A 26,617-nucleotide genomic window follows, 5' to 3' on the forward strand; every position below is an offset into this window, starting at 1 on the left:
TGGACTGGGGAGACCTGTATTCCAGTCCCATGATTCTGGACCTCATTGAGTGACTTTGGGTTAGTGCTCCTCTTTCTTAACCCAGTCTGTCAGAGGGTTATCATGGGGAAGATAATAGCCTCCTGGAGTTGCTAAAAAACATAAATGTAATGATAAACCTATATTTAGTCATCATTGATATTCACGAATCTTTCCCACCAAGACTACCTTCACTCTTCCTCATTGCATTTCGGGACTCTGCCAGTGGGAGGATGGTTATGAATGCTGGAAAAGAAAAACATGGACAAAAAGGGCAGATGCCCAATTGTCTAACAACAAAACAACAGGTAAAGCCCTCTGACTTCCCCCAATTTTTTTTTTTTTTTTTTTTCCTGAGCACAGGCTGGTGTCTGTTCTTTGACTATCTTGGAGAAGATTGTAAGAAGACCTATCGGGTCACTATTTTCCATATTTCCCCTTATTTTTAACAGGAGGACAAGTGTTTGACTTCCAGCCAGTCCCAAATGATTTTCTTTTTTCTCTGCCAGTAAATTTCTGTGTGAATCAGGCTGTAAAATAATTCCTCTTGCCTCTTTAACTCATTTCTGAAATGAGGAAATGTATCTTTTGCTGCCGCCATGTGGTTTGTTGGTGAAGTAAGCTGATTATTGGAAACCCAGTAGGCTCTTTTCCATGGCTTTTTGGTAACATCTGGGAAAACCTCATGAGTATGAATAACCTCGTATGGTGCATCTGATGTATTTTGGACTACTCCACTTAATTCTGAATTGCTTCACATTCCATACTGGAAGAATATAGGACATTTTGCATTTATTTGGGTCATAATCTGGGCATGTGTGTGTGTGTGTGTGTGTGTGTGTGTGTGTGTTTAGTCAGTACAAATCAATGTAACATTCAACTCTCCTCATCAACACTTCTGCTTCTGACCTCCTTGAGTCTTACAAGAAGTGTGGAATAACAGTGAAATTTTAAAATAAGATAGCCAACTTTGGTGAAATGGAATATAAAATGGATTTTCCAGATGTGTTTTAGTGTCAGATGTTTTATAGACAGAGAGGAAGAGAAAGATAGCACACATTTACCTTTAGAAAGGAAATCAGTGCCACAAAAAAAATGACATAAGCAACATAAGCATTAAGTTATAAGAGAGGATCACTGAAAGATGGGTGGAACATGTGTATAATTTATTATTGTTGTTGTTGTTGTTGTTATGGCTCATCACACAGTCTGCCAGATGTTTAAACTAGATTTGGCATTTTTCCACCTATTGTGTCCTTCCCAAAGAGATAGGCAGATGTTGTTCTTTGATGGTATTAAAGGTATCACCCCAGGATGTACACTGCTCCAAGTAACGTTTCTTTTTGCAACTGACTGATGGACGCTGGCAGTATTCAAGTGGTGCTCCAGTTGTTTGGAGATTATACCCAGGACACCTATTACAATTTGCTTTGGTTTCTTTTGCCACATTCATTCTATTGTTGTTATTATTATTAATTTAAATTTATCAACCACTCAATGGATAATGGGTAGCACCAATGGACTCTAGGTGAATTGTTGTTGCTCTTGCCGTGGTAGTGGTGATGAAACAGATGAGTTGTTCCTTTTTAACCAGACCACACACTGGATCAGAAATTATATATGCCAGATTTGGAAGGCACAATGCAGCAAACAGCCCTGGTTATCAAACATACATATACAGAAAAATGGGGAGTTCATATTTACACTAAGAGTTTCTCATTTGGGCCACTTCTTGAAACTTTGGCGCAATCTAGACATTAGTTTTATGTAAAGTTTTGCACATGCTTCGCAATCATAGTTAGAGGGTGAGGGCATGCCCAAATGTATATATTGAACCAGGGCGTTTTCTAGATGAAAAGTGAATAAGTTCTGACGATGGTTAAGTTACCAGGACAGATCTCTCTCTCTCTCTCTCTCCCTCTCTCTCTCTCTCTCTCTCTCTCTCTCTCTCCCTCCCTCCCTCCCTCCCTCCCTCCCTCCCTCCCTCTCTCTCTCTCTCTCTCTCTCTCTCTCTCTCTCTCAACCCAACCTACCTCACAGAGTTGTTGTTATGGGGAAAAGAAGGGGAGGGAGGATTTGCCTTGAATTATTTATAAAAATAATAAAGATGGGATAAAAAACAATCTAGAGTCAAAAGAATAAAGTAACAAGGTACACTTGTCCAAGTACATATCATAAGCTAAATGGATTATAAGTGTGTATGAAATATAGATAGTCCTCAACTTACAGCAGTTCATTTAGTGATAGTGCAAAGTTACAACAGCATTGGAAAAAGTGACTTATGGCACATGATCACATGATCAAAATTCAAACACTTGGGAACTCACTCATATTTATGATGGTAGCAGTGTCCTGGGATCATGGGATCCCCTTTTGCAACCGTGTGACAAGCAATGGATAAACCAGACTCATTTAACAACTGTATTACTAACTTAACGGCGACAATTTCCTTAACAACTGTAGCAAGAAAGGTCATAAAATGGGTCAAAACTCACGTAACAAATGTTTCTCTTAGCAACAGAAATTTTGGGCTCCATTCTGGTCGTAAGTCAAGGACTACTTGTATTGGGCAGGTTGTGCAACAAGTTTTTAGGGCAGCAGGACAGGTGATTTTGGAAGATGAATGGAAATAGTGTAGAAGCAAGATCTCCAACGAGACGACTTCTATTGTTGCTTGTCCCAATCCCTTCACTTGTTGTTGTTGTTAATTGCGAAGTCGTGTCCGACCCATCGCGACCCCATGGACAACATTCCTCCAGGTCTTCCTGTCCTCTACCATCTTCTGGAGTCCATTTAAATTCACACCTACTGCTTCAGTGACTCCATCCAGCCATCTCATTCTCTGTCGTCCCCTTCTTCTATTGCCCTCAATCTTTCCCAGCATTAGGCTCTTCTCCAGTGAATCCTTCCTTCTCATTAGGTGGCCAAAGTACTTGAGTTTCAACTTCAGGATCTGGCCTTCTAAAGAGCAGTCGGGGTTGATCTCTTCTAGGACCGACCGGTTTGAACGCCTTGCAGTCCAAGGGACTCGCAGGAGTCTTCTCCAGCACCACAGTTCAAAGGCCTTCACTAACAGAAGATAAATGCTGATTTCCACATTGTGGGTGTTCAAACTGACTTTTTGTATTCGAAGGGAATAAAATTGAATTTTCTTATTCAAATGCTAAAGATACTGTACCACTGTCTTTAAGCAAGTTCTTGCTCGTGTTAGTTTTAACACTATATCAGCTTGAGAGAGACTCTCTGTGAGCTGTTTCAGTGGATAACGTCTACAGGAGATGGGTGCATATTGCCTCCTGATTTTGTCAATAATGCCATAGCTTTCTGAAAAACTAAAGGCAACATAAAGCCACACACTTTTCCCATTGCCTAGAGAATGAAGTAGCTGCTGCAGAGACATCCATCTTAAAATATTAACATCTGCTTTTGCAATTTCCATTGGGGTTGCCAAAAACGTAGCCTAACAGTACTGTGCAAGGCTCAGTTTACAAAGCTTTTGGACAACTCCCCACTCGAGTTCAAACAAAGCTTCAATAATGTTTAACATCAATTTGCCATCTTGATTAATGTAAAATGTTAGCAGTTCATATTTGCATCAGGTGCCTCCCACGAGAAGGAATAAATGGAAAGTTAGTCTCCACTAGTTTTGGTCACCCATACAGCCATACATTCTTACATAGCCTGCAGGCTCTTCCTTTTGGGATGGGAGGGAGTAGACAAAATTCCTACCAAATAACTTACACTTACGTATACCATACCCAAGAGCAGTGGTTCTCAACCTGTGGATCACGACCCTTTTGGGGGGGTCGAACGACCCTTTCACAGAGGTCGCCTAAGACCATCAGAAAACACATATTTCCAATGGTCTTAGGAACCGAGATACCACTCCTCTATCCGTCTCCGCATGGCTTTGAACTGGGGGCTGTTGCAGCGCCAGATTTGTTTCCATCGAGCATCTCCGAAGGGAGGCTGCGCTGTTTTGTGGCCCTTTCCACGGAGGAGGCTGAACTAAGCTCTGCCGGCACTGAAGCCCTTTTGGCTCTCTCTCTCTCTCTCTCTCTCCCTCTCCCCACCTGGACGCTTCTCCAACCAGGCTGAGCAGAGCCGGCAGAGCGGCCTTCCTGCCCCCCCCCCCGGCCAGCTGGAGCCGGGCAGGCCGGCAACCTTCGGAAGTGAGGCGAGGACAGGCGAGGCGCACTGAGCCCCGGGCATAGTGGGTGATGGGCAACGTCAGTGCGCGCTTGGGGAACCCTTAGGGTTGGGGGTCACCACAACATGAGGAACTGTATTAAAGGGTTGCGGCATTAGGAAGGTTGAGAACCACTGCCCTAGAGCAAAATATACACATCTCAATATTATTTGAAATGATACTCACAAGCCTAGAGACTAACTGAGAATATATTGGATGTGCTATTACTGAAAGTAAAGTCAATATTGAAATGCTTCTTCTTCATCATGTATTAAAATGATTTAGACCAGCCCTGTCTGATTTGGAGTAGATTTGCAACAAACTATTAGAACTTTAATTTAATAACCCCATCTGCCCTATTCAAGATTACCAAAGCTGAGTAATAATACGTTATCTGCTATCATGGCCTTCCGGGCAGAAAGGAAAAAAGAAAAAACAACAGAACAACAGAGTTGGAAGGGACTTTGGAGGTGTTCTAGTCCAAGGTCAAGTAGGAGACTCTATACAGTTTCAGGCAGATAGTTGCCCAATCTCTTATTAAAAACCTCTAGTGTTGGAGCACCCACAACTTCTTGAGGCAAGTTGTTCCACTGATTAATTGTTCTGTCAGGAAATTTCTCCTAAATTCTAAGTTGGTTCTCTCCTTAATCCGTTTCCATCCATTGCTTTTTGTTTAGCCTTCAGGTGCTTTGGAGAATAGGTTGACCCCCCCTCTTCTTTGTGGCAGCCCCTTATATATTTGAACACTGCTATCATGTGACTCTTTTCATTAAACTAAAGATACAAAATTTCTGCAACCGTTCTTCATAAGTTTTAGCCTCCAGTCCCCTAATCATCTTTGTTGCTCTTCTCTGAACTCTTTCTAGAGTCTCAACACCTTTTTTATATTGTGGTAGCCAAAACTGGCTGCAATATTCCAAGTGTGGTCTTACCAAGGCATTATAAAATGATGCTAACACGTCACGTAATCTTGGTTCTATTCCTCTGTTAATGCAGTCTAGGACCGTGTTGGCTTTTTTAGCAGCTGCAGCACATTGCTGGCTCATATTTAAGTCATTGTCCACTAGGAGTCTGAGATCCCTCTCACAGTTACTACTATTAATCCAGGTGCCATCTATTTATACCTGTGCAGTTGTTGTTTTTTTCCTTGCCTATTTATACCTGTGCAGTTGTTGTTTTTTTCCTTTCTCACCATTGAATTTCATTTTGTTAGATAAAGCACAGTGTTCAAGTCTCTTTGCTTTTAAAGGGTGAGATCCAACATATTGGCCCTGGAAGGCTCTCCCCCCAGACATAAAAAAAAATGGCACCAAAGTGAAAATTAATGATAATTAAATTAGAGACTCGCAGGGCTTTTTGTCTCATAGAACGTCCAGAACAGAGTTCCGGCACCTTTTTTTGAATGGAACCTTATAGGGTAGGCAAAGCAGATTGTATAATGTGTGTGAGTTGCGGCACCTTTTTTTTTTTTTTTTTTTTTTTTTAGAAAAAAAGCACTGGAGACTCCTATTATGCAACAGTAGCCATCAGCAGAGTGACTTTGGGTCAGTCCCTCTGTTTCAACCTAGGAAACAGGAGTCAACGGCAAAATCTGAAAAATCTTGCCCGGAAAACTTCAGTTGCCAGTCACAAAGAGTCAAAAACTGACTCCAAGGTACATACAGCTATGTTAGCCATAGAGAAAGTGGGGCAAACAAAATCCATAGCTGAGTAGTATGGGAGAAGGAATGGCAGAACCTGAGGGTTAAATGAGGGATCTGCCTAGAATCCCTAAGTCATCACAATCAAACTAAATCCAACCCCCCTTGAGTGCCATTGTCCCTTATCTAACTCTAACCAAGTGCTGATAGTTAATCGAGAAGATTCCTGTTCATAGGCCTTTAGCAATAAATTGGTTTCATTGAACATTCATGTGTGGATCTGGTCTTTCACATTGGACAAGTAGCTATATTAGGCCAGCTAAAAGAATTCAAAATCATTGCACATTTTTGCATTTCCTCCCAAATGCTTGATGATTTTTCATATTTCCAACAGTCATCAATCAATATACTTTATAGAATTAAGCAAATAATCCTTGTTTAGTGACCAATTGTTTAATAGTTATTTGAAGTTACAATAGACCCCCCCCCCAAAAAAGTTACTTACAACCTGGTTCTAGAGTTCCAATACCTGTTACCTACACTTGGGTTCACATGACCACATTTTTTGTGCTTGGCGCCAGTCACAGTATTGCATGGTCATGTGACCACAAGTTATAATGGTTTTTGGTGGTTTGGTAGTTTCTGGCATTTTCAGCCATTTTCCACAAAATATATCCAGAGGGATATATTTATTTGTTTAACGACCACAGCAATCAATTAATAACCTTTGCAAAATAAAGTTATAAAAGTTATAAAATTGGGTCACGTGGATGCCTCAGCTTAGAACCAACATGACTTACAGGAGGAATTCCGGGCTCCATTATGTTTGTAAGGCAAGCACTATCTCTACATACATTTTTACTCATTGAAGGTGTTTCAAAAAGTGAAAAATACAATTGAAAAAAGAGAAGTATATCATTATAGCAATTAAAAGATACAAATCTCTATATGTCTGCAAATATTATTCAAGTATGTGCATGTGTATTAATTTCTAATACATTTATATAACTATTGGTCTTTTTTTAACCTTCTATATTTTGCAAAAATGATTTCTGTATTTCATTACGCTAGTCCAGGAATAGGCAATCTTGGCTCTTTTATGACTCGTGGACTTCAACTCCCAGAATTCCTGAGCCAGCCATGCTCAGGAACTCTGGGAGTTGAAGTCCATGAGTCATAAAAGAGCCAAGATTGCCTACCTCTGCGCTAGTCAATACAAAAAGATTGATACTGCAACATTGGAGAGATAAATGCATATCTCCATTCAGTCAATGAATTGAAGACCTGATTACACTTACCACCTATGAGCAGATTGCCTGTAGTCAGAGGTCTCATAGACTTGATGGCAGCCCCTGGGACTTTGTTGAAGCTTTGAAAAAATTCATCTGTGTGGTCCAGAAGTATAATAGAAAGGAGACAGCTTTCTGTTTGGAAAAATACAGGTCAGATTTTAAAATGAATTATATCCTGATGAGCACATTTGTGTTGAGAAAATATCGTAGGAAATGACTAGGCTGAGCCCAAAGATAAGGTCAAACATGCTATCAATTTGGAGTCACTATACTTCCACAAGGACCCTAAGTCCAGCCCTCCTTGAAGCCCATTGACTCTTATCTAACACCAGTTTGCCTTGACTGTTAGTAGATCAGATTCTTGTGTAGAGGTAGCATAAAATAAACCTTAGTACTTTTGAACTCTTTCCTGGCTCCTGGTTTCTTTGCACCTGACATATATGATAAATAAGTATATACAAAAGTATCATTGGTTTGATACTTAAGTTGGTCTTCCTGTCTATAGTCCCACTTGAAATAATACAAGATCAACTTATATTATAATATTCTTTCATCTACTATATAGTCTTCCTGTTTTTAAGGGATGTTTATGTGTCAAAACTAACCACTGTCTTCCTTAGCATCCATGGAAGGATAGCATATTAAAAGGAAGGACAAAAATGTACTGTCCATTCTAAGAAAAATATCCACAAGTAAACTGTACCATTTTGGCATACTTAAAAGATTTTGTATGGGTAAGATAAATTTGGAGCAAGTGTGTACTACTTCATGAGTAAAGCAGGGCCAGAACTTTCTGAACTGACCCTTTTATGGAAAGTTAGATGATTAAAACAAAGCAAAAAAAAACTTTTGGAAAAGTATGGTCCAGTTTCTGGACTAGAACAAAACAAAATCTGTGCATGCTATCCTTCCAGTTGGTTTGAATTTGCTTTCAACCAAATTGTACTCAACACTAGAGATGATATTGGCCCAGATGAAGACACTCATGAAAATTGAGCAACCAAAAATCACACATAGCTCACAGTTCAATCAAATAATTTATTTTAAAGATGAAATTATATCCTTAAAAAGGTTAACCAAACTTCTCATATAATCAGAAACAGTACTTCTTAATGAATCATTTGAACTATTGTGAAACTAAACCAGATTTCAACAATTTCCATGGCCATTCAGATAACAGTTTCTGATGACTAAAACTGCATGATATTCTCATGAGAATGTTCAGTTGTGTGCCTTTATTTTGTTTCAAGAGCAGGATTTGGTTTGGTTCAAATTCAGCCTCCTGAGAAACTTTGCTTTCCCTTATCTGATGCAGGGTCGGAAGAAATACAAATGAGACCAGATCTGGGGAATCGGGTTTAAATACCCTGATAGTTGGTTCCAAAAATATTTGTCACCCCCACGGCCAAGCCTTCTCAAAAACATTGGCAGGCAGCCTTTTGCCAGTGATGCTCCCTCCCAAGCAGACTGGCTTGAGCCAAGTAGAATGAATCATTCATTGTCTAAGAGTAGAACTGGGTGAAGGAGCTCCCAAGATGGTTGGTTCCTCAGTGGTGCTCTGTGGAGCCAAGTGTCTGAGCAGATACCTAGGAATGAGCCCTCCAAAACAAAACCAAAAGACCCAGTAGTTTAAGAAGATGAAAATCCAGGCATCATCTACAACAGAGGTCCCCAACTTATGGGCCACAGCCCACTACCGGGCTGTGGCCCTTGGCCACCGGGCCGCATAAGTGGCTAGTCAGTACCCATATACATGTGCACATGCTCACCCCCTGCCTTTGCGCAGGCACTAGCTGAGCTGTGAGCCTCACACGGTGCTAGCAGCCCCATTTGCGGAGCACATATGCTTATGGCCCCATTTGTGCATACGCGCACGCAGCCTCATTTGAGTGTGTGCGCATGCACACATAAAGGTGCCTGTCCCTCCCTTTCCCACTGGCCCGCCAACCCAGAAAGGTTGCCAAACCCTGATCTACAACATACAATGTAACAACCGTAGCAGCCACAATGTACGACAGGCAGAAGACTATAAGACTGCATCCATGAACTCCAATTGGCAATCTGAAGACACAATTAAAACTTCTTAATCTCACAGCACATGGACAGATTTAACTGGGAAACTGTGAGTATCCTAGTCCAAGCCATATCCAAAATACTAAGGATTTCCTGGAAGCTTCTCATTCAGACAAATCAGCCATTGTAATGGAATGTGTTGATGACCTTGAAGAATAAGGGGGAGAAATACTGCCTAGGGAATGATCAGACAAGATAGGGAGGAGCCCATAGTCACTTAACAGAGAAAGAAACTTAGGAAAGGCCCACCCCAACTGATCAAACAGTTAAAAGTAGCCATGGGAAGTTTGTACCTTCAGACTTGCAAGATTCTGTTAAAGTAGTCTTACAATAAAGTAGATTTAGTCTAGTCATGGTTCTTGTCTGATTTGCACAAAAGGGCTGATAGCTATCAATAGACACAAGAGATAAACCACATTTACACACCATTTAAAAGAGAATAAAAATGCTAAGAAGGAAGCAAAAAAGACCAGAGCCAATGACTAGATAATCAGGGATTAACACCAGACAAACAATTCAATCAATGAGAAAATAATACTCTAATCAAAGAACTACCAAGGAGAAAATCACACCCTCACCAACATTGGCAAGGTAAGCTGCTGCTGTAAACAGGGAGTAAACCCCACAATGACTAGTACTGATTATGTTACCTAGTTAGGGAATGAAACATCTGCCAGCAAACAATCAAGCTCAGAAAGCAGCAAGGACCTCACAATTCAACTCTGAGCTACAGATATTCTCTTCTATTGAAAGATGAACCTATCACTTCATGTGGCAGCTTGTTCAACTCACTGACAGCTCATACAGCCACAATTCATAGGCATCACTCTTCCATATAAAACAGAAAGTTTAATTTCACTCAATAACTCATTTTCTTGCATTTATATTGTCCCATTTTAGAATGGCTGCATGAAGTTTTGCATTCTTTTTTTCTCTTTTATCTGACCACCTGCTCCTCGAATATTTGCATTTATATTACATCATAACATCTGGAAATATAGAGATGGGAGTGTCCTATTTCACACATGAATCTGGGGTGTACAAATGGAAAATATAAATTTTAAATTCATATTAAAATGCAAAGAATATTGCTCCTATCCCTTAGATATCTCTTCTTTGGTCAGCTTGTGAATAAAATTACCGAAAAAAGCAAAATGAATTTTTTTTGATAGAAATATATTTTACTACTCTGTGGGCATTCCTAAGAGAGCATAAATTCTTATTGAACTTTATGACTTTGCCAAAGTTTTTGACCTGAAGAAATTGGCAGAGATTTTAAAGATTCAAGAATGATGATGTTTTTCACTCAACCTTTAGATTTACTAATGGACAATTTCTGATTCTTCTTGTTGTTCAAAAGGAAAAAAATGTACACAGTCATGCTCTATCTAGTGCATCTCTGATGAAAAAACTAATCTGACATTCAACTCTTCCATCTATACTTTGATCAAAGAAAAAGAGTATTGAGGTTTGCAACATAAATTGAATAGGGAGGGAATGACTACAACTATAAAAGTAGGACAGGTACTATTCAAAACAGCCTTTCTTAGCTTGGGTGCCCTCCATACAATAACTGTGGATTTCAACTTCGAGAATTCCCTACCAGCATGTTTGATAGGCATCCAGGCGAGAAGGCAGATCCATGTCAAGAAACCTTGTTATTCTGTTTTAGCAAATACAATAAATCTTAAAAACATCTGCTCATATCATTGGCATCACTGCAGTTTGCTGACAATACCACTCAGCATCAGAAGATTTCTTATTGGTTTTGAGATTGTTTCAAGTGATGTGGATAGGTTTGAGGGAACAGGAAAGAAAGAAATTGTAATATGATGATTGCAACCTACGGTACTTATCAACAACAGCCATGGTCCATAGCATGAACTGCATATCACCCCAGAGTCTTGAATGCAATCTTGGAAAAGCAACATCCAAATTACAATTTTTCATGTGATAGAAGGGGAAATATATGTAGTATGCAGTCATCTAATTAATTATCTGTAATTGAATTTTAATCCATCTTCAATGTCAGCAGAGCAGAACAGAGCAAAGCAGAGCAGAGCAAAACAGAACAGAACAGAACAGAACAGAACAGAACAGAACAGAACAGAACAGAACAGAACAGAACAGAATAGAATAGAATAGAATAGAATAGAATAGAATAGAATAGAATTCTTTATTAGTCAACTATAATCAGACACACAATGAATTTGTCTCCGGTGCATAAGCTCTCAGTGTACAGACAAAAAACAAAGTGATGTCAGAGATCATAAATCAATTTATGATCTATGACTTATTACATTTTACACATCTCTATATCACACACCTATTTAGATTTTAACCTGCTCCAGCTTGTTTTAGAGTGCAGCCTCCAACAAGTCATTCAAAGGTCAAATGTGGTCTTCAACCTTCCTGGTAAGTTGAGATCAAATTGGTACACCCTTGCATTATCTTATGCTGCAAATTGAGAAAAGAGTTGGTGAAAGAGGTAAAATTGAGATTTGGCTGTGGGCACATTAGTTTCTGGAGACTAAGAAGCATTGTTGGGTGGCAGATGACACACTGTGTGCATTCTCAGAAGAGAAGATGAAGAGTGTTAGCAAGACAGCATGTTGTCCTTTTTCTTCAATGTTTGACTAACTTTGACAAACTTTGACTATCTCAGTTTATGAGACAACAGTTTTTCTCATTAATGGGAACAGAACATCACTTCATAGCATAGAACACATTATCAACCCTCTGATTTCAGGCATACCATCTTCTATCTATCTATCTATCTATCTATCTATCTATCTATCTATCTATCCATCTATCTATCTCTTACTATCTGTCTATCTCTATCTATCTATCATTTATCTATCATCTATCTGTATCTAATCTATCTATCTATCTATCTATCTATCTATCTATCTGTCTGTCTGTCTGTCTGTCTGTCTGTCTGTCTGTCTGTCTATCTATCTATCTATCTATCTATCATCTGTCTATCTAATTCACTTGGTCTCAACTCATTCATTCCTTAACTTAGTAGTAGCCTATGTCTACTATTTTTAGACTCCCCAAAGTTGACTTCTAAATCAACACATCTGGAGGGCATCAGGCCGAAAAACTGTACCAGATTTTTAAAAATGTTAATATAAAATAGAAGAATTGGGTTAAACCTTGGGCAAGCATAAATTTTAATAGTTCAACAATGGAAAATGATTTCCAGGAAAGTCATACGTTTCTCCTCTTTTCTATGAAGTTTTTCAAGGAATATAAGTATTTGGATTTGTGCTGTTTTAGGCCCGTGGCTTAACCTCATTCTCTAATCAGGTTTTCTTTTGCCATAAAATGATTCATTAGGTTTTTAAAAATAATCTAATGTGAAATAAAGTACAGGCATCAAAATATTCAGATTTTATTGCTTCTGGCATTGTAGCAGAGTTGATTCGAACAGATTTGCTTTATTACTTACAGCTATGGAAAAAAACAAACCACACTTTGAAACATGTCTCATCAGACGAGACTTCTAAATGCATCTTGCCTTCTGTCATAGAAACAGAATTCTCCCATGATGCTCTAGGAACACGAAATCAGGCAAAGAGAATAGCTTTTATCTCCCTCTCAGATAAAGACCATCCATTGGGACTGGGGGGAGGGGGGGAACTCAAAAAAGAATGGAAGATAACAGAATAACAGAATCAGAAGGAACCCTGGGGGTCTTCTAGTCCTCTAAGATGACCAGAAGCGGAACAAACCTTCCCTTCCTGTAATAGACAGTGATTTTGCGAATCAAGGGTGCACAATGTTTGTCAATTGGATGGTCGCACATACTTTGGTGGCAGGTTGAGGCTCATAATCTGAAAGTGAAGGAGACAGGGTCCATTTTCAAGGCACTTTCAGGGTAAAATAAGTGCCTTAAGCATCTGCATGGTTTCCCATGTTGCTCCTTAAAGCCCCCCCCCCCAATACAAAAGAAAGAGGCTCATCCCTTGGAGGCAAAAAATCAAAGTGGTTACATAATACAGATAGTCCTTGACTTACAACCATTCATTTTTTGACTGTTCAAAATTATAACAGCACTCAAAAAAGTGTTGTTGTTCGTCCATCGAGTTCAATGAGGACCTTGACATCTTGTGGTTATGGGCCATCAACGATGTGTCCGTAGGTGGCTGATAAGACCGATGTTAGCACGGAATGTTCTGCCACATACTGAACAAAGAACTGTAGACACTGTTACTTCAGCATTTACAGCTCTCGCTTTGCAGAGTGCACACTTCCCTTGTGCCAAGATTGTCCTTCTGTGTTCATATGTCTGGCAACCCTGGTACACCAGAGTACGCCATGTCAGTCGATCATGCACCACAAGTTCCCAAGAGGTGGTGTTAATATCCAGGGACTTGAAAGAGGCTTTCAGCGTGTCTTTGTATCGCTTCTTTTGTCCCCTGTGCAATCGTTTTCCTTGAGACAGCTCACCACAGAAGAGCTGTTTAGGGATGCGATGATCTGGCATCCTTACAACATGGCCTGCCCAGCGCATCTGAGCTTTCATCAACAGAGTGTAAACTGATGATAGGCCTGCTCTGGAGAGGACATCTGTGTCTGGTATCTTATCCTGCCACCGGATCCTCAGAATTCTACGAAGGCAAGTCATGTGGAAGCAGTTCAGTTGCCTAACGTGCCTCCTGTACACTGTCCAGGTCTCACTAGCATACATCAGGGTAGTTAACACTACTGCCTTGTAAACTTTAAGCATAGTAGCAAGGTTTATTCCACGGTGGTCCCACACTTTAGTCCGCAATCTGCCAAATGCAGAACTTGCCTTAGCAATTCTACAGTTGACCTTGTTGTCAATTGTCACTGCACGGGAGAGGGTACTACCAAGATATGTAAATTGGTCCACTGCTTGCAGCTTCTGTCCCTTTACTGTGATGGTAGGCTCTTGATATTGGGCTTTTGGAACTGGCTGGTACATCACTTCAGTTTTCTTTGTGTTGATGAAGAGGCCAAAGTTGTCACAAGCGGCTGCGAATTTGTCCATGCTAGCTTGCATTTCTTGCTCTGATCCTGCATTAAGGGCGCAATCATCAGCAAAGAGGAGATCTCGTAGCATAGTCTCCTTTATCTTGGTGACAGCCAGAGGTCTTCACAGGTTGAATAATTTCCCATCGGTTCTGTACCTCAGATTAACTCCCACTGAGCTGTTCTGAAAGGCGTCTGACAGCATGGCTGAAAACATCATGCTGAACAGGGTTAGTGCCAGCACGCAGCCTTGCTTAATGCCGTTAGTGACAGGGAAGGCCTCTGAGGCTCCACCATTACTCAGAACACGAGCCACCATACCATCATGGAACTGCCGTACCATCAAAATAAATCTGTCAGGGCACCCAAACTTTGACATAATGCGCCATAATCCTTCACAACTAACTGTGTCAAAAGCCTTGGTGAGATCCACAAAGGTGGTGTATAGTTCACGATTCTGCTCCTGACATTTCTCCTGGAGCTGTCAAGCTGCAAAGATCATGTCCACCGTGCCACGCTCTTTGCGGAAACCACACTGTGTCTCAGGTAGTATACCCTGTTCCAGATGGTCAGTCAGGCAATTTAGCAACACTCGTGCAAAGATCTTGCCTGCGACGGAGAGAAGTGTTATTCCTCTATAGTTATCGCAGACTTGTCGATTTCCTTTCCTCTTGTAGAGGTGCACAATGGACGCGTGTTTCAGTTCCTGGGGAATGGAACCTTGTTTCCAGAAAGATCGGAACAATTGGGTAAGTTTTTCAACAAGCACAGCACCACCAGCCTTATAGACTTCTGCTGGGATTGCGTCAGATCCTGGCGCCTTACCACTGGAACACTGGAACAGTGACTCAAAAAAGTAACTTACGACCAATTCTCATACTTACGACTGTTGCAACATTCCTCACAATCACATGATCAAAATTTAGTTGCTTGGCAACTGGCAGGTACTTTGACAGTTGCACTGTGCTAGGGTCATATGATCACCATTTGGAACCTTCCCAGGCAGCTTCTGTCAGGCACAGTCAATGGGGGAAGCCAGATTCACTTAACGAACCCATGATTCACTTTAACAACTGCAGTGATTCTCTTAACAACTGAGGCAAAAGGGTGTAAAATGGGACCCAACTGATTGCCTTGCTTAGCAACAGAAATGTGGGGCTCAATTGTGGTTGTAAGTCTAGGACTACATGTATTACTCGCAGTTTCGCTTTTGTTCATACTTGCTTCGAGTCCATAAGTAGGTAAGTTCCTAATACCAACTCTGTTTGGTGTCTACTCTCCAAACTATGAGAACTGAGTGAGGGAAGGCCAGATTGCCCCCTATCAGCCAAACCTCCTGCTCCATTCCTCTTGATCAGCTCTGTCTGCTCCACATATCAGAGGAGTAATTTTTGCAGTAGGAAGTTCCATCCTGTGGGAAGCATCACTGTAATACAAGACTACCTCAGAAAGCAGCCTTTCCCTGCAGATACTCATCCTTTATTTCAGGGAGGAAGATGGAGGAAGAGAGTGGAGCCGTTGATGCGGTCTTACTGTCTGCCTCACATTTTCCTGATCATGCAGACTTGTCCAGCACCAGAGGCCAGGACAAGAAACAATGGATGGAAACTAATCAAGGAGAGAAGCAACCTGGAATTAAGGAGAAACTTCCTATCAGTGAGGACAATTAACCAGTGGAACAGCTTCAGAAGCTTTGGGTGCTTCATTGTTGGAGGTTTTTAAGAAAAGACTGGACAGCCATCTATCTTTCCTGCTTAAACAGAGGGTTGGACTAGAAGACCTTCAAGGTCCATTCCACTCTATTCTGATTGATTGATTGATTGATTGGTTGATTGCTTTTCCATATGTTCAAGCATCTGACCAGAAGTTCCTTTCAACTGAACTACTTTAGAAGAAATCATTTAAAACAGCAGGGTTTTCTTTTTTTAAAAAAAAAAAGATCCTTTTGGATTTCTTTCACACACGCTGATTGCTTGGCTCATAGTTGTTCCATTATATTCATCTAATTATCCGTTGTTGGCTCCACAATATTCTTCTTCCAGCTTGCCAAGGCTATCTGGCTCACCAGGATATTGTTCTACATAGTCCCTTGTTAGATCCAAGAGGCAGTTTATGTGTCCTTAGATCAAATATTGTGGAGATGGGGGAGAATTCTATCAACTCTGATAATTAGAGGGTTGCATCTAAAAGGCTTTTGAAAATGTATTTTATACCGCAATCACTGACTATTAGAGTGGAAACTCAAGCTTCATTTCCCACTACACAACCCAGCTAAGCACTTAAATGCAGTAGGCATTGTGTATTTTCACTTAAAGATTGTGTCGTCTTCACCTTACAACCATTCATTTAGTGCAGCAGTTCTCAACCTGTGGGTCGCAACTCCATTTGGGGTTGAATGACCATTTCACGGGGGTCACCAAACAACACAGTCCGCCATTTTTTCCCCCTTTTCCTTAGCTATGCTACTCCCTTTTATTCTATTGGCTTTTGAAAGCCAATAGAATAGACTCTCTTGAATAGAGTCTAATTCTATTGGCTTTCAAAAGCCAATAGGAATTGTCCAGGCTGTCTCTGCCCTGCTGAGTCCATCAAAAGTCCCATTCTGCAAACAGTGCTGCAAGTTGTCTGCAGCGAAGGCGAACTGTCTGGAAGTTTCCACCCCTCCCTGGTGAGCAACTACTAAAAATGTAAATAAAAGAGGGCCAGGGGTGGGAGGTGGGAGGCCGGCGGGTGCAGGGAGGGTTGCTGGCACGCGTGGGGCCCAGCAGGTGCCTTACCTCCCTTGGGCTGGACCAGCTGGTGGCCCAGCCAGTGGTTGGCCTGCTCCGTCTTTGCCGCGTGCCAGCTACGCCTCAGCCGGCGCAGGGGGCGGCACCACGCATGCATGGCGCTCCTGGACAGGGAAAGTCCTCGACTTACGATCAGTTGGGTAGTCCTCAACTTACGACTGGTTGGGTAGTCCTCGACTTATGACTGGTTGGGGGTCACGACATTAAAAAGGTTGAGAACCACTGATTTAGTGACTGTTCAAAGTTACAAAAGCACTGAAAAAAGTGTCTTATGACTGTTTTTCACATGTACAACTGTTGCAGCTTCCCCATGGCCCTGTGACCAAAATTTGGCAACTGGCTCATATTTATGACAGTTGCAGTGTCCTGGGGTCATGAGATCCACTTTTGTGACCTTCTGATAAACAAAGTCAATGGGGAAGTGATTCACTTAACAACTATGGAATGAAAAGTCATAAAATGGAGCAAAACTCATTTAATAACTGTCTTGCTTAACAACAAAAATTGGGAGCTCAGTTTGTGGTTGCAAGTCGAGAACTTACCTGAACTTACAATCTCAACTTGAGGACTTACCTATTCTTACAGTTAGTGCTTACGGCAGGTCTCTAAAGTGCTAAGATAGAAATCTAAATCATCATAAAGGCAGTCTACTAGTTGTTTGACTTAACAGACGAAGTCTTACTTGGGCTTTGTCCCAAGACTTTTATCTAGGACAGTCCATCAATGCTCTCAGACCTTCTGCAGAACTTTGAGATATATTTCATGATAACAATCAGTTGTGTATTTTATGGGATAAGGCCTACATTGTGAAGCAAAACAGGGAATTAAGGTCTTATTACACTGGAGGTGGAGAGGGATCCAATATTGTTTGTCCTGATTTTTTTTTTAAATTGACAGTTAATTGCTTCATATTTTTGTAAACTTCATGGATCAATTGGAAAGAGGTATCAGATCAATTGCAAAATAAAATTAAATGCAAGGAGCTTCAAATCAGTTCACAGGTCTGAGTTGATTGCTTGCTCTACTACAGATTTAGGAAATCTTCCATCCTTCCCTCAATTGATGATGATTGCTGTCTCAAGAAATATTGATCCTTTACTTGAGCAAGCCTATTTGAGATTGACAATAAGCCTCAACATCCTATTAAGCAGAAAACCGCTCCAGATAACCAATAACCTAATCAAAGATCCATCAAGGAGGAAGCCACCCCTATCCCTCCATCAAGAACCAGCAACCTCCACTCTCACACTGATGATGTCTCCTAGCTGAGTAATAAAACTTCGAAGTTCAGAGACTTCCAGTTTTGCACCATAGTGTACAGCCGTGGGATAGCGGAGCTCCGTTCCCAATGGTCAGTTTCGACCTGCCAGGGGGACCCTAAATGGGTCTGAAGTTGCCCCGAAGAGGTGACCATAAAGGAGAGGCACTCCATTGATCACAAAATGATGGTGGTAATTTCATTTGATCTGGAGGAAGCCCACCAACCCGACAGGAGAAAGGCTAGCTGTACATCAGCATCTAGCCCAAGCTACTTGCAGCCAAAGTCCAAGAGCACAAACCATAACATTGGTGAACAGCGTGCTTGGAACTGGTGAGAATATCGATTGTCTCTCTTCTATCTTTTAACTGAATCCTTGGGGAAAACCCCCAAAGCAAGAAAACCTCCAAAAGTGAAGGGAGGGGACTACATCCCCACTCCCTCATAGACGGAAGTGGTGAATTAATACTACGGGGGAAAGAAATATATTGAAATTAAATTTAAAATACTACAGTCTGGACAAATCTAGAAACTAAAAAATACCTATTAAGACTATATCTTTAAGGGTTTTGATGAAATTATAAAATATATATAACAATAATAACTTTTTGCTTGAAAAAATGGAAAATAAACAACTACTGACACCTAGTGGAGAATCAGAGCACAGAACACTAACAATAATGACTCAGAAATTGGCAGGATGCCCAGGAACCAAGAATAATCTGCTCCCTTGAACTTTAAATAAACTTCAAGAAACAGCTGGGAGCAAAGAAAGAGCTAGGCCAGCCATAAGATTAAAAAGTGTTTGAAAGAAAAATACCTGGACTGTTGTCTAAATCTAAGAATTGTTTATAGAATAAGAAAAACTTCAGCTCTTGGCTAATCTTATAGAGGAGAATTTACAGGAAGGACTTAAGGTGGTTAAACATACTGAATTGCAACTTACTGATTGATAATTGACCCCTGAATAAAAAAAACTGTTGAAGGGTGGAAACAACATGGATATTGTACACCTATCAAAAAATGACAGAACACATCACTCAATATTTACTCCTGAAGGATTTAACCTGGAACATCGAAGACCTCCAGAAGCAATATTTCAAGGCAAGACAAATAGTTTCCAAGAGGAAATGTATGCAATGATACGACAGATACAAATAACAATAGATATAAACCACAAGGAAATCAAAAGCAACTTTGACAACAAAAATAAACACATCTCTAACCTAAATATACAATCAAAAAACACCACAAAAATGATGGCAAATGAACAAACAAATCAGATAACAGAACACAAATTAGAAGAACATGATCAAATCAACGAAGCTACAAATGAAAAGAACTACAATTTAATACAAACAGGAAAAAATTTACAAGACTTTGATATAACAACAAAAATGGAATGGATTATAAAAATCCCAGGAGAATCATCAGAGTTTGGGAGACAGAAAGTATATATTTTATCTATTTTATCTTCTTTATTCCCAACAGTACTTACAAAAACACAGGAACAGCCAGGTAAGTGGAATTTATTAACTTGGAAAGCTACTCAGCAAAAGAAGAAGGCTAGAGACAGATTCAAGAGTTTTGATTCACCCTACCAGATGGAATACTACATGAGCAAACACTTGTTTGAATATGGTTAAAAGAATAGAGAATTGTGAACATAAAGGGGCCCTATAATAAGAAGGATAAGAGATTTAAGTAGTATAGTATGTTTGCAATGTATGAAATGTAAAAATATTGGGATGATGTAACTTTTATAAATATAAGTGAAATATAAGGTGATCAGAAAGGATGTTATACGCAGATGCTATAAGATAGATAAGAAGTACAGTATTTTTATGATGCATGAAATATGAAATTATTGGGATGGTGTACTTAAATGGAAAAATTTGGATATTTAGATGACTAGCATTGAGAAAATCATGACTGATAAGAATGGAAGGGGAAATTAAGCTTAAACAAAAATCACAAAAATAGGATGCATGGTAAACTAATGACATGATTTTTATAAGAATAATATAAGCTGATTCAAAAAATGTAATACATAGATGTTATCATTATCTGTACAAATATGAAAAAAATGTTTATATTTAATCATTTATATATTGAAAATATTAAGAATTATATTTGTTTAAGGTTGAAGGAGAATACAATTGGGAGAAGGAAGGATCAAATTATAGAATTATCAAAACCAATCATTATTGACTGTTAATTAATTATTATTGCTTTTTTTTCAAATATATAAACCCAGACAACATACTGTACACCAGGCACTGGAAATTGTTATTGTAAAAAAATCAATTAAAAAATTTTTTTTTTAAAAAAAGAAAGAAACATCCAATTCCAGAGGCCCTCCAAAATCCAACCAAGCTGCTTTGAAAAGATTTGAGAAAGGAAGGATAAAGACTGAGGTTATAGGAAAGAATCTAAGAGTGAAAAGGAAAATAATGAAACAGAAAAACTGGCAGACATATACAGTGCAGTTGGGTCAAAGGATGGAGAAGGCTATAAGATACATGTACTTGGTTAGAAGTAGCTGGCTAATACTTGAGCTCTGAATCTCTGGTGTATGATTAAAACTTCATTTCCCCATCAGTTAACAATAGAATAGAATAGAACAGAATAGAAATAGGAAGGGACCTTGGAGGTCTTCTAGTCCAGCCCCCCGCTCAAGCAGGAGAAATTATACTATCTCAGACAAGTGACTGTCTAGCCTCTTTTTAAAAATCTCCAGTGATAGAGCACCCGCGATTTCTGGAGGCAAGCTGTTCCACTGGTTAATTGTCCTCACTGTCAGGAAGTTTCTCCTTAATTCTGGGTTGCTTCTCTCTTTGGTCAGTTTCCAACCATTGTTTCTTGTCCTGCCCTCTGGTGCTTTGGAGAATAATTTGACCCACTCTTCTTTGTGGAAGCCCCTCAAGTACTGGAATGCTGCTATCATGTCTCCCTTATTTCTTCTTTTCTTTAGAGTAGCCAGACCCAAGTCCTGCAGCCGTTCTTCCTATGTTTTAGTCTCTGGGCCTTTGATCATCTTAGTTGCTCTTCTCTGAAATTTCTTCCAAACTCTCAACATCTTTTTTGTAACGTGGTGAACAATATTGGCTTTAAACAAAAGGAACTCAGAAGACCTTGAGGCCTTCCCCAATAGATCACAGAGACACACAGATATAAATTGCTCTTCACTCTGCTTTATGTAACCTTCAGGCAATTCTTGGCTATTTGATATTTGGTGAATTTAGTAGGTGGAGAGGGATGGAAATGTAAAAACAGCCAATATTATGAGGCAGAGTAGTACATCACTAAAGACCTTTCAGAGCTATAGAATTTGCCAAGTACTCCGTTTCATGCGAGATTCTCTTTTACAGGAACAGAAAGCTGTAGAGAAGCAATAACAGATATTGGAAGATGCTCAGATTCCAGTAACTGTTAACTCAAAAGGAATCTTTAGCCAAGCAAAGTTCCAAAGAGGACTGTGTCTGTGTGTGTGTGTGTGTGTGTGTGTGTGTGTGTGTGTGTTACACATACTCAAAAACCCAAACAGAAGCAAAAAAAAAATGTTTTAAAAAACATAATTCTTTCTACTCTCGGCCTAGCCAAAGCCACAAAAACCTGGAAATGTCCAATTGATGCCTGATCTTGATATTTCCAGAGTTGCTTTAAAGTTGAGAGATGTTTCCAAATCTGGGTGGAACTTTGCAAGCCCTTGTGTCTGATTGTGGTTTTTCTATTGAAAAAAAAAAGCTAAATCTTTCTAAGAAGCAGATTTTCTCTTGTTTTGAGCATGCAGGGCTCAGAACCTGATCTACAGTATGATTGTGTAAAAACCATGTTTGGAAACTCCAACCAAACCTTGTAAGAAATACTCCAAGACCTTCATAATGCTATACTGTCACATTTATAAGGGGGAAAAAAAAAACAACCACAGAGGTCCCTGACTATATACAGCTATTCTGAGATATTGATTACTATTTATACATTGATGGGCAACTTTTCTGGGGCTGGGGCTGGGGCTACAGGAAGCCTTCTGTTGAAGCAATGACATCACCAGAAGGAATACAAACGAAAATACATTATTTATTATCCTGCTGGATCTGCCGGGGACTCCCCATATGTTTGAGCAATTTGTGGGATTTGATATGGAGATGGAAGCCTCACAGAGGGAAACCACTCCTATTTGTACCCTTATTATTCTCAATCATGGAGAAGAAACTGAATTCTTTATATCAGAATTTGGTCCTTTTTTAAAAAAAGATTTTATTAAGTTTTATAGGGTTAGGGATAAAATAGGATTGGGATAGGGATTAAGGTTTAGGGTGGGGTAGGGATCAGGATTGGGATTAGGACAGGGCTGGGATCAGCACTGGGGTTATCCCCCAATAACATTTTCAATATTTAGCAAACAGACTATTGTCCGGATACATAATAGTTAACAAAGTGATAGATAACTGTAGTAAATATAATAAACAATAATCATAAGCAGTATCAATTAATCAATGCATATCATTCTTCTTAACTAGCGTGTATTCAAAATAACATATCACATTCATTTTTGGTCCTTTTAATATCACATTTCTATGCTGTAACTTCGGTTTTTGGGAAGGATGTATATGACTCTTTCCTGATATAAATCTTATTCGTGTTTACTTTCTTTTGAGTGATTAACCTATTCAGGTCAACTCATGAAGACTGGCTGGGCATCAGAAGTCAAAAAGTGGGCTCTGATTGTTGAGAGACCAACTAGTGTCTATTACTGAAAATATAGTATGCTGGTTTGGGACCATAATAAAAACTGATTGATTGTCTATTTCTGCAGATTCAGTGCAGTCTCAGAAGGCTTCACTCACAAAACCTTACTTTCTTGAACCAAGGCATCTCTTCAGACTGGATTGCTTAAATGAGATGACGCAAAGGGCTGTTAATTTAAAAGGAAGCTCTTTGCATATCTAAATCTGGAACAATATTTTCTATTAAGAATAGAGGTAGAAGAGAGAGAACTTGTCCATTAAGACTAAATAATAGATAGACATAACTGATCTGAACTTAGAAGAAATTTCCTGACAGTTAGAACAATTAATCAGTGGAGTAATTTCCTCCAGAAGTTGTGGGTGCTCCAACACTGGAGGTTTTTAAGAAGAGATGGGACAACCATTTGTCTGAAATGGTATAGAGTCTCCTCCTTGAGCAAGAGGTTGGACTAGAAGACCTCTAAAGTCCCTTCCAACTCTTATTCTATTATCTTCTCTTCAATTATAGTCAGTCACTGAAAATGTGTTTCTCTAAAATTTGGTGCTTCTTTTATGTTCTTTTTTTTTAATTTACAAAACAGGTAGACTAGTTCAAAATTCAGCATAAGGTTCAAAATTCATGTATTATAATAAAGATTTTTGTGTGTTGTTTGTTTTTATTTAATAGTTGGTCATTTTGTATTTTTTTAATACACACATATTCATGTACATATATTAACCGCTATAGTGCATACATATTAGAAAAAAGGCTGAATCCATAGTCAGCCTAGAATTATACTGAAATTCAACCATTTTACATCACATATCTATTATTTGGGCATTCCAGCTAACACACACTTATATAATTTGTATAAACTGAAGCATTAACGGTTGTTGCATAATTCAATGACAGCTAGATTTAAAGTTATTCTGTAGGAGCCATAAAATTACTAACAGAATTCTCTTTAAGTGTTCAGAATACAGTTCTCATTGTCCAAAGTCCCAAAGCCACTGAAAGAAAAGTTTTGTAGAAACACAACTTTTGAGGAAGCCTAGATCATTGCAATAGCAAAAAAAGAAAAGAGAAAAGGAAAGAAAAGAAATTTTGGAATTACTGATTTGTCAGGACCTTCAGAGCAACAGCTTCTGCTTTTCTCTAATTGAATGTGCTACTTCCTTAGAACTATTGTTCATTCCTAGAACTGAATTTTCTGCCTTTGAAACAGTATTTATTATTAAGTTAGAATTTGTAAGCCCAGGATGGATTTGCAGATCAACCAAAATCTGGATATGAGCATTGTCTTAGATGTTATCTTAGGAAAGCTGTCCTAAGAGTTCTGTTTTTCTGGAGCCCATAGCTATAATTCCCAGTTGACCTATAAATGAAAACTGGGCTTAATCCCAGCTTCCTGACTTCTTCTACTGCTTGTACAAGGAGGGGAATATAAGGTCAGCAATTGCGCTCCGTCCCAGCTTAATAAACCAAGATCTTCCAAATGTAACTAAAGTTATGAGGATGAACAGCATATAACTACTGAAAGTTTTCACTTGAAATTATGGTAGTAGATGTGTCACCTGTGATGGTTTCTGCACACATTTAAAATAAATGTGCACCCATTCAACAATGAACAGTGTGAAATGGGACTCGATCCCATGTGCGAGGTTCATGTTTTTGTGAATGAACCAATCTTTTCAGACCGGCAGTACTGACATTTACAGCTTGCTCTATTCAGAGACCTCAAATCTGGTTGTGTAAACTCATAAACAATTTAATAATTTAAATAGCCTTGGCCTTTCTAGAAGGAAAAATGGAAGGAATTAATCTACAGCTAAGACAAAATGGGAAAGCGTCAAGCACCCTAATGTTTGCTTCATCAAGAAGACCATCTGTTTGCCATTTGAACAGCAGACAAGGTGGGGGTTTTTTCCTAACCCCAAGTTTTTGACTGCAGGTGTACAGGCTGCATTCCACCAGGATGTGCAATATAGCTTAGCTCTGTTTCAATGACTTCCAGGCCATTTACAGATGAAATATGAATGAGATGCAATCATCCTTTGTCAGAAAGATAACTGGGACTTAATGGATGCACCGCCAAGATACTAATGATATTTGGTTATCTGCCGTTTTTAAAGGTTTTCTATTCGTAGTGAATATATTTCATTTGCATGGAGCTATTTTTTTTATCAAACTGTGATGATGATTTCCAGATTGTTGACATCATAAATATAAACTGAAACTGGTTGTTTGTTGTTGTTTTTTTGGTTAGGCTTCAGCAATGAATTGCACCTAGAAATCCATGGGAAGTATTGCTTTCAGCAAATGCAGATGGCAAGTACTAAAAATCAATAGTATAGAGAATGTTCTGAAAATATTCAAAATCAGGAACAAAGTTCAACTAAGGATATTAGAAGAAAATAGGTGTTTTCCAAAAAGAAAAAAAAAACACTCCAAGGGAACTAAGACTGAAGAATAGCATGACAAAATTTGAACAAGGTACGGTTGATAATTTAAAAGAGAAACAAGAACAAATTAGAAGGAAACAGAAGGAAAAAATAAAAGCAAGAGGCAAAATAAAAAATAATTGTTTGAGATAAAAATATGAAAAACATATTGAAAGAAAACTTTCCATCGTGTTTGCAGAATGATACTGTAGGAAGCCCACTCCCCAGAGAAAGAAATATTTTGGGGAATATTAAAAATTGCAGAATATTACATTTTTCCAAAGGATCTTAAAGGCAAAAAAGCAGGCCCAGATTTTTTCTTAATAGCTCCAAACAAAAACTGAGCAGCCCAGCTGTGTAGAAATGAGGATTAGTGGTGGGTTCCAGTCTTGAGATTCCTTTTTTTACCTCACAGATAAAAGATTCAGGGTTGATTAGAAGATGGCAATTTTTTTCTTAATTCTCAGAAAGGATTGATCTATTAAACTACTGACCCAAACCCTTTTGAGTATCATGAATACATTATACATCTGTATGGAAATTCCACATTAGGAGAATATTCTGTCTGAGAAACAAGCAGCCTTCAGAATAGGATTTTCCACTAGAGAACAAACCTTGGTTCCAATAGAAGAGAATATTTGAAGTTCAGGGTTGAACTATGGGGTCATTGGTGCTCTCTGAGCTTGATAGTTTTCTTGCAGAAGTTTTATTACCAAACTAGACAGCATCATCATCATCAACCATCAAACCCTAGTTCTATACCCTATGGTAGAAAAATGTAGATCAGGGGTGTCAAAACTGCCCGCTCATGGGCCGGACGCGTCATTCGGAAGCCGCGCCCACCCCATCGCAAGCAATGGCAAAACAGTCCTGATACATCTCATGACATCACGTGACATCACGAGTTTGCCATGTCTGATATAGATCCAAAGCATCTCTACATGCAACATCTGTTGATTTTGAATATACCTTGGATGCTATTTCTAGCAGAATCTTCCAGGAAAAGTTTAAGGCTTCCTTCATACTGTATTTATAGGTTGCCCATGAATGCAAATTTGTCAGATGCAGCCCACAACAGAGTACGCCTATTCCATTTGTAACTCCATACTTAGTGCCACACTGGGAAGGGGGCATTTCACAAATTGTATTCCAGCTCAGTCAGGGTCAAGCACAGCTGTTTCCAGG

At 39.3% G+C, this 26,617-nt stretch overlaps 1 protein-coding gene across 4 annotated transcripts in view; it reads right to left on the reverse strand.

The window, feature by feature from the left end:
• MAP2K6 (mitogen-activated protein kinase kinase 6) overlaps positions 1–26,617 on the reverse strand; it is a 209,097-nt gene that overhangs the window by 58,571 nt on the left and 123,909 nt on the right. For all 4 annotated transcript variants that reach the window (XR_005554513.1, XR_005554514.1, XR_005554511.1 and 1 more), the window contains exon 12: positions 7,146–7,271. The gene's annotated coding sequence lies outside the window, so the exon portion shown is untranslated. The remainder of the gene's footprint in view (positions 1–7,145; positions 7,272–26,617) is intronic.

The sequence above is a fragment of the Crotalus tigris genome, unplaced genomic scaffold, assembly GCF_016545835.1.
Source record: "Crotalus tigris isolate CLP2741 ecotype Arizona unplaced genomic scaffold, ASM1654583v1 scf7180000024337.5909745, whole genome shotgun sequence".
Classification (NCBI taxonomy): domain Eukaryota; kingdom Metazoa; phylum Chordata; class Lepidosauria; order Squamata; family Viperidae; genus Crotalus; species Crotalus tigris.